Source organism: Silene latifolia, chromosome 4, assembly GCF_048544455.1.
Source record: "Silene latifolia isolate original U9 population chromosome 4, ASM4854445v1, whole genome shotgun sequence".
In the NCBI taxonomy this organism is placed as follows: Eukaryota; Viridiplantae; Streptophyta; class Magnoliopsida; order Caryophyllales; family Caryophyllaceae; genus Silene; species Silene latifolia.
Window position 1 is genome coordinate 51,308,901 of NC_133529.1, and position 10,000 is coordinate 51,318,900.

General features: G+C 31.6%; 3 non-coding genes and 1 pseudogene across 3 annotated transcripts; 2 read left to right on the forward strand and 2 right to left on the reverse strand.

Annotated features, from left to right (window-relative positions):
* Positions 1-4,362: 4,362 nt before the first annotated feature.
* Positions 4,363-4,435, reverse strand: TRNAF-GAA (transfer RNA phenylalanine (anticodon GAA)). The gene has a single exon. It is a non-coding gene; the product is annotated as a tRNA-Phe (tRNA).
* A 1,767-nt stretch (positions 4,436-6,202) lies between these two features.
* Positions 6,203-6,275, forward strand: TRNAT-UGU (transfer RNA threonine (anticodon UGU)). The gene has a single exon. It is a non-coding gene; the product is annotated as a tRNA-Thr (tRNA).
* Positions 6,276-6,654: 379 nt separating this feature from the next.
* On the forward strand, positions 6,655-9,446 carry LOC141651496 (small ribosomal subunit protein uS4c-like; annotated as a pseudogene).
* On the reverse strand, positions 7,475-7,561 carry TRNAS-GGA (transfer RNA serine (anticodon GGA)). Its single transcript has one exon. It is a non-coding gene; the product is annotated as a tRNA-Ser (tRNA).
* Positions 9,447-10,000: the final 554 nt, after the last annotated feature.

Below are 10,000 nucleotides of genomic sequence, written 5' to 3' on the forward strand. Positions count from 1 at the left end.
ATACACATATATATTTTGTATTTGTTTTTTTTTAACAAATACAAATAATAGGATATAACAATTTATATAATAATAAAAAAAGCCTTTTAATAATCTAGAGAGTGAATAGAAAAACTTATTAGATACCCTTGACTCTGGTATCTAATAATTTTTACCTTACCTACTATTGGATTTGAACCAATGACTCCCACCGTATGAAAGCGATACTCTAACCGCTGAGTTAAGTAGGTTATTTTGCATTACTAAAGAATACTCAAAAGTTACATAGATGGATTATAAATCCAATATTGTTTATAAGCAATATCAATCAAAGAGCTATGATCTTTGATCGCGAATGTTCATCTAGACAAGAAATAATCTACCTGTTAAAATAGGTTATGTAGCACAAGTAAAGGGTTATAGCTCAGTTAGGTAGAGCACCTCGTTTACACGCGCGCCAATGTTTTTCAAATCATGCAATCAAAGAAATTCGATTAATTAATTTTTTTGATAAATCGATGTCTTACTCTATGATTTTGAGAAAACAAAACAAGAGAACAATAGCCTGACAATTAGTTCTAATTTGGTATGATTCAGGTGTCCCCAAATAGAACCCATTTTTTTTTAATATTGATAAGGTGAATACCCAGCCTATTGAATGCTAGGCTTAATGAGTATCAGGGTCTCAAAAAATCTCTTTTCGTCCTATGAACTTTAAGGTGTATGAAGTTTCATATTATATTCTTTAAGCAGAACGATAGAGACTCCATTTAATTTTAAAATTTCTCTAGGCCAAAAGCAGACCTACGTCACTATAACTCTTTTTTGAAACACTTTGGTAGTGCTTCTGAATCAAAGTTCAAAAAAATAATGAATCACAGCACATGGAACCATTTTCTTTCTATCAAGAAAAATTATGGTAGAATAACTGATATTTATATCAGTTAATGAAAAAGCCCAATGCAAAAAACTACATGTTGGGTCTTTGAAACAGTTCTAATCATTTTGATAATAAAAGAAAAAGTTTGATTTGTTTTACCGAGAAGGTCTACGGTTCGAATCCGTATAGCCCTAAAAATATATATACTATATGAATTTATATTAAAAATTTAATTATTAGTTGATTGCTTTTATAACCCATCGTTTGTCTCTCATCAAATAAAACAAAATGGCAATAAACTTATTAATGAGTATCATTTATGGCGGAGAAAAAAAATAAAAATAAAATGTATTTCACTGGGTCCAATCTAGGATAATCAACCCTTAATTTTCTTTTGTAAGTATAAGTAAAAATTTTTATAGGAATCTTATTTTTATCGTTCCTACCCAATCAAATAATTTATTATATTACCCCTTTTAATAGGTATATTATACCTAACTCTAACTTTAATTGTTAGAAGCAAAACCCTAGGGATAAATTGACTATTAAACATTTCATTTCAGCCCAATGAACCAACTACAGTTGATTATAAGAAATAGGTTTAGGAATACCCTACATTATACTAACTCTAGCAAAAAATTCTCGTTTTTTTAAGCCCGGGTTTCAAAAAGATCTTTGGTCAATGGTCAATTTCATTGGCAACCTTGTCAAAGAAACTTTGTAGTTTAATAGACCGTGACTACAAAAGTGCAAAACAAGTATTTCTTTCCTTATACAATCAATAAAAGAAAAGCTACTTGGCCCGAATTCGGATTAAATTAAATAGAATATACTAATTACTAATGTCATTCTAACTCATTCTGAAATCTAAATTTATAAACATCCTCTTACATGTGAATTATATCTATCTATGAAAAAATAAATGAGAAGTCCTTGTTTGAATTTATTTTCTTTGTTTATTTAGGTAAAACCTAGGTGAAAGCGAATAAGAATAATCTCTATTTATATTCTATTTATATATAGAATAGAATTAGATAATTATAAAAAAATGCGGTGGAATGGAGAACAAAAGATAAAAAAATATTCAAGTCAATCACGTTTGAGATGAGACACAACAAATGAAACTTTTTTTATAATAAATTTTTTATAATAAAGAAGTCGTTCGCTCAAAATTTATTGTTGTTTTGACTAAGGAGTTATGGATAACTTGACAATTCTAATTCGGAATCAACCAATTAAAAATATTTTCCAAATTCGTGAGGAGTCTGTCTATGTTTATACTTTATGAATATGACATTTTCTGGGCATTTTTAATAATATCAAGCGTTATTCCTATTTTAGCATTTCTATTTTCCGGAATTTTAGCGCCTAGTAGCAAAGGTCCAGAGAAACTTTCTAGCTACGAATCGGGTATAGAACCGATGGGGGATGCTTGGTTACAATTTAGAATCCGTTATTATATGTTTGCTCTAGTTTTTGTTGTTTTTGATGTTGAAACGGTTTTTCTTTATCCATGGGCAATGAGTTTCGATATATTGGGCGTATCCGTATTTATAGAAGCTTTAATTTTCGTGCTTATCCTAATTGTTGGTTTAGTTTATGCATGGCGAAAAGGAGCATTGGAATGGTCTTAATCCCCGAAAATTTATACAATAAAAAAAGTAAAAAAAAGATGGAAATAGTTATGAATTCTATTGAGTTTCCACTACTTAATCAAATAACCCAAAACTCAGTTATTTCAACTACATCAAATGATTTTTCAAATTGGTCAAGACTCTCTAGTTTATGGCCGCTTCTCTATGGGACCAGCTGTTGTTTCATTGAATTTGCTTAATTAATAGGCTCGCGATTTGACTTTGACCGTTATGGGCAGGTACCAAGATCGAGCCCTAGACAAGCGGACCTAATTTTAACAGCCGGTACAGTAACAATGAAAATGGCGCCTTCTTTAGTGAGATTATATGAGCAAATGCCCGAACCTAAATATGTTATTGCTATGGGAGCGTGTACAATTACCGGGGGGATGTTCAGTACCGATTCCTACAGTACTGTTCGGGGGGTCGATAAACTAATTCCCGTGGATGTCTATTTGCCGGGCTGTCCTCCAAAACCGGAAGCAGTTATAGATGCTATAACAAAGCTTCGTAAGAAAATATCTAGGGAAATTTATCAAGATAGGATTAAGTCTCAACAGAAAAATCGATGTTTTACTATCAACCACAAGTTTCGGGTTGGGCGGAGTATTCATACGGGAAATTATGATCAAGGATTACTTTATAAATATAAATCTCCATTTACTTCAGAGATTCTTCCCGAAACATTTTTCGAATACAAAAATTCAGTATCTTCCCAGGAATTAGTGAATTAAATGGGATTCACTTTTGTGTAATTGTAAACATAAGCGGCGGATTCATTTTCATAAATTTAATCTAAAAAAAAAGAATGTGGGAGATATAAACAAGATGCAGGGTCGTTTGTCTGCTTGGCTAGCCAAACATGGGCTAGTTCATAGATCTTTAGGCTTTGATTACCAAGGAATAGAGACTTTACAAATTAAGCCCGAAGATTGGCATTCCATTGCTGTTATTTTATACGTATATGGTTACAATTATCTACGTTCTCAATGTGCCTATGACGTAGCCCCGGGAGGGCTGTTATCTAGTGTGTATCATCTTACGAGATTAGAGTATGGTGCGGATCAACCGGAAGAGGTATGCATAAAAGTATTTGCTCCAAGGAGTCATCCTAGAATTCCGTCCGTGTTCTGGGTTTGGAAAAGCGCGGATTTTCAAGAAAGGGAATCTTATGATATGTTGGGAATTTCATATGATAACCATCCGCGCCTAAAACGCATTTTAATGCCCGAGAGTTGGGTAGGATGGCCTTTGCGTAAGGATTATATTGTACCCAATTTTTACGAAATACAAGATGCGTATTAAACGATAAAAAACTAATTTAACTTCTACAGTATGAGGTAGCTAAAGACTGTTTGTATGTTCTAGATCAAACAGAATAATAGATTTCCCGTTGGTATTATGGATATGGATGGAGAAAAAAGAAAAGACAAATTTAAAAATTTTTGAATGAGCTAAGAGCCAATAGAATGAACTAAAAAGTTCTGTATCCTGAACTTTGTACCGCGCATACATTAATAACTTACACTTACTTAGACAGGTTACGTAAAGTCATAGGATGTATGAGGAAAAGAAAAAATATAAATCCATACAGAAATCTATATTAAAATGAAAGGTAATCCGATTGGAATATATATGAAGTATTATATTAAAATGTATTTTACATAAGAGGAAACCCAATAGCAGCAAAAAATTAAAACCCTAAAAAAAGGGTTTCTTTTTTAAACTATCTACCCATCCAGTTTTTAGATAGATGGGGTATTTCGCACGATAACTAGCTAAATAACTTACTTATGTGTCATGATCTCGACTTGTATATCGACTCATAATCGTCAATTTATAGGTATAGAATAAAAAAAAACACAAATGTGCCAGGAACCAGATTTGAACTGGTGACACGAGGATTTTCAGTCCTCTGCTCTACCAGCTGAGCTATCCCGACCATTCCCTTTTCTGGTGTATCATCTCCCCATTTTACGAGATAACTTGGGTTTGTGTCAATTAGTCAATCAATTAAAAGGATGAAAAGTATTACAATTATATAGGTACCGGAATTTTTGGGGTCTTCAAAAAGAGGAACTCTGTATATAATTTTACATAAGTTTTATATTAATATATAAAAATGTAAAAATATGGATTAGGAATTACTCAACGGAGTACTGCCTGCTCAAATAAAAGATATTTTTTTGTCCTCCTATCATATATATTATAAGATCATCATATATATTATAAGACTTGTAATAAGATCAAAAAATATATATATATAGGAACAAAACCATCTTTAACTTTAAAATGGTAATGCAAAAAAAGATAATTTGTTAAGGAGTGAAAAAAGCTTTTGGGGATAGAGGGACTTGAACCCTCACGATTTTAAAAGTCGACGGATTTTCCTCTTACTATAAATTTCATTGTTGTCAGTATTGACATGTAGAACGGGACTCTATCTTTATTCTCATCCGATTAATCAGTTCTTCACAAGATCTATCAGACTATGGAGTGAGTGTGAATGTTTTGATGAATAAATATGGATTCCACTTTTAACTTGGAATCGATTCACAACAATTCTTGCATTTTAAATTTCCTATTATAAATCTCTACTATATATAAAATACTATATTATTTTATATATCTCAAAATTAGAAAAAAAATACAGAACAGATTTGGGTTGTCATTAATCATTTCAGTACGTATATTCTTCACCCTTTTTCTTGGTTTGGAATTTATTTAGAGGGAAGAAGTCTTATACTTATAACAACACAGTCAACCCCATTTGTTAGAACAGCTCCCTTTGAGTCTCTGCACCTATCCTTTTTTTCTTGCTTTCTTAATACCTTTTTTTGCTTTTGAAAAAAGGAGTTGGCTCAGGATTGCCCTTTTTTTTAATTCCAGGGTTTCTCTGAATTTGAAAGTTTTCACTTAGTAGGTTTCCATACTAAGGCTCAAGCCAATTAAGTCCGTAGCGTCTACCGATTTCGCCATATCCCCATTATATTTTATAAAATTAGGACCCCAATGGGATGTCCCCCCCCTTCCGTATCTCTCGCATTTTTTAGATTTTATACAGATTAATATACCGAAAAGTTTTTTCCTCTTTTTTTTCTATTTAATTTCTATTGGAAAGACTATAAATTTGAAACTTGCTTTGGTCTAATCCGAAATGATTCTATCATTTCTGTAGGTACAATTCAATATAGATGAATAGAGAGCATATATACGCTTCTTTCCTTTATGCAGTTTTTAATACTCAAAGGATCGATTCTTTGTTTTTCGTATTCGTCTCTGAATGAAAATAGAATATTATTTTTTATATTATTATAATCTATAATCTGGATTTCATTTTTCTTGATTTATTTCTATTTTTTTTTAGGTTTTCTTGGGGCAGACCCCTAAAATAACATAACTAAAAAAATATCTATTCATTATAGCTATAATGAAAATTTTCATAATGCATTTTTTTCAATTACTAGCCCTCATTTCTCATTATAATCTAATTTATATATTAGTTAGCAGATATAATAATGATTTCAATTTAAATAGAATTATATAATAGAATAAAATTGTTCTAGATGAAAAATAAAAAATCTATAGAAATATAAATAAACTCGATTTTATATTTCCTTTTTTTATTTATATAATTTATATCATAAAAGAATAAAAATGAATAAGCTTAAACTAAGATATAGTTTTTATGTATGTCGAATTTCTATGAGCCCGCTTAGCTCAGAGGTTAGAGCATCGCATTTGTAATGCGATGGTCATCGGTTCGATTCCGATAGCCGGCTTTTTCTTATTTTTTTTTATCTTTATCAAAGAACAAATAATAATGGTGCCCTTTCGTCAAAAAGTTATTGATCTATTATGTGGTTATGGTAGAAATTCCCACTTATAAAGAAAAGGAAAGGCAAAGGGTTGAGCCTTGGCATAACAAATAATGAAAAAGACTCTTTTATTTACTTATACTTACATAGATTAATACAAAATATAGAATATATAAATGGATTTGTATATCATATATATAATACATCTTATCTTATTATTCATTGTAATATAATACTTCAGGAGATTTCTTTTCATTTATCATTTAGTTTTAATTTAGGTTTTTTTGTAAAATGAAATATATAAAATTAATTTAATAATAAATAAATAAAGAAAGGAGTCTTTATGTCGCGTTACCGAGGACCTCGTTTCAAAAAAATACGACGTTTAGGGGCTTTGCCTGGACTAACAAATAAAAGGCCTAGAACCGGAAGTGATCTTAGAGCCCAATCACGTTCTGGGAAAAAATCTCAATATCGTATTCGTCTAGAAGAAAAACAAAAATTGCGTTTTCATTATGGTATTACAGAACGACAATTACTTAAATACGTTCGTATCGCAAGAAAAGCCAAAGGGTCAACAGGGCAGGTTTTACTACAATTACTTGAAATGCGTTTGGATAACATCCTTTTTCGATTGGGCATGGCTCCGACTATTCCTGGAGCCCGCCAATTAGTTAATCATCGACATATTTTAGTTAATGGCCGTATAGTCGATATACCGAGTTATCGTTGCAAACCCCAAGATACTATTACGGCAAAGGATGAACAAAAATCCAGAGCTCTAATTCAAAATTTTATTGATTCATCCCCCCCTGAGGAAGTGCCCAAACATTTGACTCTTGACCCATTTCCGTATAAAGGATTAATCAATCAAATAATAGATAGTAAGTGGGTCGGTTTGAAAATAAATGAATTGCTTGTGGTAGAATATTATTCTCGTCAGACTTAGCCTTAACTAAAAAACAAAGCGAAAGGGTTCGAACAACCCGGCCCCTTTCAAATTGACTTAAGGATTAAAGTCAGGGGTTTGATAGGAATTTTATCCCACTCATAATATTCTTTCCGATCTCGAATCTAACTGTTATGTTCTAATAATGGTATTTAATTTATTGTTGTTTGATATCTTACAGTTAGGAATGTTGGTAAATTAGGTTTTTCAAGTACGGAAAGAGAGGGATTCGAACCCTCGGTAAACAAAAGCCTACATAGCAGTTCCAATGCTACGCCTTGAACCACTCGGCCATCTTTCCTATTATTTTATTATGACTCAAAAACCGAAAAAATAGCGAGACATTAAAATTAAAGATTAATACTATATTCGATATTCGATTTTTACTTGGATAGGTATGATCAACCAGAGAATTCTATATATTCTATAACTAAATAGATAGATAAGTTTTTATAAAAAAGCTTTGCTCGAAGGATTCAATTTAAAAACATGTTTTTTCTTGTGAAAGTATAAACATAGATAATATATTGAATGATTGATTCATATTTGTTCATATGATGTTCCTACCCTTTAATTATAAATCAAATCGTATAGATAAATATCTGAATATACCTATACCTACTTGATTAAATCACCAAATTGGAACAAATTAACTGATTGATGAGTTTAGGTTTTTTAGACTATGTATGATGTATGATTAATGGATACTCTTCGACTGCGGTTCGATTTATATTTAGATTTATATACTAGAATTCCGTAACTTAAAAAAAATGCCTTTTCGAGGAATAGTTCCTCCATTACTACATTCATTACTACATTTTATTTGGATGGATTCGAATGGAATTCCCCTATTTCTTATTAATTCTTGAATAAAAAAGTCAAAAATAAAAAATATAATAATATATAATGTAAGTAGAAGTTTTTTATCTTTATTTAATTTTTTTTGGAGCTGAATCTGTTTTTATGTTATTTCGTACTGTACAAATCCTTTGCTTGGGAAATCTTTTTTCCACAAGAGGTACTGAGACTAATTATAGAATGGATTGATACCTATGTCTAGATCGCGAATAAATGGAAATTTTATTGATAAGACCTTTTCAATTGTGGCCAATATTTTATTACGAATCATTCCGACAACTTCGGGAGAAAAAGAGGCATTTACTTATTATAGAGATGGTGTGATTTGATCATTTTTTTCTTTTCTGTTTCTAGGTTGATGAGAAAGACACACGATTCGAAATAGAAAGAATAAATAGTCTTATATTCTTAATTAGAAAAAAGTCTACGCTTGTTGAAGGTGAAGTTTAGAAATAGAACAATTCCTTCTGTCGTGTATCCCCGATTGATGCAGCCTCAAATACTATGCTTCAAGCCTCAATTTGAGTATTAGTATTGAGCGGAAGGTTACACCTGTGTGTTCTGTATTACAGGTCAGTCCGACTTCTTAGTAATAAAGTTCCAATAGGCGGCATAGGGGAAAAAGCACTACACCTAGCAATCGACAACACAAAAGCTTTGTTTAAAATGACTTACTAACTCCCTTTTCTTATCTGGATTGGGCCTAACAAGAATGGTTGGGATAACAAACATCCATCTCGTTGGTACTTTGGATACCCGTATAACCATCAAAGACTGTTGAAGTGACTATTTCCTGGAAATTAGGAGGCGTTGAGAACAAACTAATTGTTCGAGTTATCTTTTCTATATTAGTATCAAGGCATTTGATGTTAGTACAAGTTCTTGCGCAAGAAGGTTGGCTAGATATTTTTTTTTTTAACACTAGCCCAACTCAGTTCATAATGAGATTAAACCCTGTTTATTATTATTATTCTATGTATTTTTGATGCTCATTATGCGTATTTAAAGGAGGAGCCGTATGAGATGAAAATTTCACGTACGGTTCTGGAACGGCGATTCTTTGAATCGAATAACGACCGTAACGGATGTCAGCTCAATCCGAAGGAAATTATGCGGAAGCTTTACAGAATTATTATGAAGCTATGCGACTAGAAATTGACCCCTACGATCGAAGTTATATACTCTATAATATAGGCCTTATTCACACAAGTAATGGGGAACATACGAAAGCTTTAGAATATTATTTCCGGGCACTAGAACGAAACCCATTCTTACCCCAAGCTTTTAATAATATGGCAGTGATCTGTCATTACGTGCGACTATCTCCACTATAGAAGGAAAAAGGAAGACCCCCCCTCTTTTTTAGTATTTACTAAAAAAAAAATAGGCTCACTACATATGCATCGTCTAAAACGCCGATTTTTTGTGCTGTAGGAAAGAAATACACTTCATAGAAATGGGAATGCAAATATGACGAAATAAGATATGCCTAGATACTTTTTTTAATGTCGTCTATGGATAAAAATTTTAAATTGATAGAGAGGAAGCACCGTAAAGATCAATTAACGAGGTTTTGGGCCAATACATTAAGAAAAGAACTGCTTATTTATGCCTATATATAAGAATAATAAGATATATAAAAGTGAGTAATTAACTTCTGTAATAGAGTTGATCCACTAAGGTATTGAGCGGCGGTGTAGGATCAGATCCCAAAGATAGTAAGTCTTTTCTTTAGTACTTTTTTTAGAAAGGAAAGTCTTTCTCAAAGATTCTATATAAATTTCGATATGAAATCGAGATAGTTACCTTGCCGAAAATACTAACAATAGGAGTAAATACCTATACTTAATTCTTCTGCGGGTGGGAGAAAAGATAAAACTAA